The sequence below is a fragment of the Bos indicus genome, chromosome 5 (genome assembly GCF_029378745.1).
Source record: "Bos indicus isolate NIAB-ARS_2022 breed Sahiwal x Tharparkar chromosome 5, NIAB-ARS_B.indTharparkar_mat_pri_1.0, whole genome shotgun sequence".
Classification (NCBI taxonomy): Eukaryota; Metazoa; Chordata; class Mammalia; order Artiodactyla; family Bovidae; genus Bos; species Bos indicus.
This window is the reverse complement of record NC_091764.1, coordinates 46210213-46211753: the sequence shown is the minus strand read 5'-3', so window position 1 is coordinate 46211753 and position 1541 is coordinate 46210213.

Genomic DNA, 1541 nt, shown 5'->3' with positions numbered 1-1541 from the left:
CTTTTCTCCCCTTTTCTAACTATAATTTTACTCCTGATCCATTTCTGGTGTTAGTCTTGGTCTAGTAGCCTGGAGAGAGTTTAGAATACAAATATTTTTCAGCAATCACCAATTATTTTTTTATTAGTTCCATATAAATGTACAGATTCCAAGTCAGAAAGGCTAGAGTTTTAGTTAGATCACTCTTGCTTTTTCTCAATGTATTTTGTTCTTTTACCTATATTATTTTTGTGATCTTCTGCTATATTCTCTATCTTATATTTAGTATCTTGTAGAACTTCAGATCTTTTGTGTGTGTGTGTGTTTTAATTTCTTTTTAATTTTCAGGGCCTTGGGAGCAGAGTCGAAATTATTTCCCACTGGTCTTCATTCTCCCCTGTACTTAAAGTCCTGGTAAATTATTCTTAATGTGCTCACCAGCTCCTCCATATTTTTTTTAATGCTTATGCTTTTGCAGTTCTTGTACTCGTGGTCTCTTTGGTTCACATTTTTGGGAGTTTTTAGTGGCTCCTCTAGTCATGGCTGGATCAGAAAGTAAGGCCTGTGAACTGCAGCTAGCTCGTGATTTGTCAAGTTCAGTTAATACCAAGCGGAGAGTTTACTCACAGATGACAGTGAGCAGATGCTGTGGTAATTTGTCAGACATTGCAGGGTTATTATGTAGACAAATATTTCCCTCTTGTGGAAAGAACTACCTCACATTTTTATTTACACCCGTCCTGCCAGCAACAGCAGAGGAACTACTTAGTGCGGCTTCCTGCAGCAGAAGGGGGCTACGCCGAAAAACGAGGGCATGCTAGGAGCTCCCAGCCCCAGGCTTGGTCTTATCACAGCCTAGGTCGTGGACTTCCGGAATTGCTTCTCTTGTTTCTCAGAGTTCTTACCCAGTGACAAAATACCAACCAACCAAGAAACCCAGTATATTTGATATGAATTTTTAAGAGATGTGCATTATGTATGAAAATGAAAGTTGATGCTAAAGCTACAGTTTAAAATATTGTCCAGATTTGACAGAGCAGATGATAGCTCTTGTTCATTCTCTATCATCAGATCTTCTCAAAGTTCTTTCTTAAATTCATATATGCTACTTTTTATTTGAATTTCTGTAATCTTTTGGAATAAATACATAAATATTCTTGGAACCTCAAAGCTGTCTTCAAACTAGCACTGGAGGGTGTTCCTAGCTGGCATTGGTATTGATGTTTTAGAGCAAGAGAAATTAGTTTATTTTCTGTTTTGGAAAAAGAACTGTTGAGAGAGATTTGAAAAAAGGGTATTTGTGACTTTGTTTCATTGCTGTTTTAAAAAAGTTTGAATTACACTGCATTTCTTTTGGGCAATTAGGCAAATAAACACTTGTCATGAGTGATGCTTAACACCTTCCAAAATGAAAAATGACTTGCCAGCGCATTACACATACATAAGAAAATTGCATCTTACTGCAAAGGGATTTGGTTTCTTTGGTTTGTCTTTGACTTAGTGTTTTGCTGTGGTCACATCCTTAATATCTGCTACATATTGTATATATGGGAAGAAGAAAC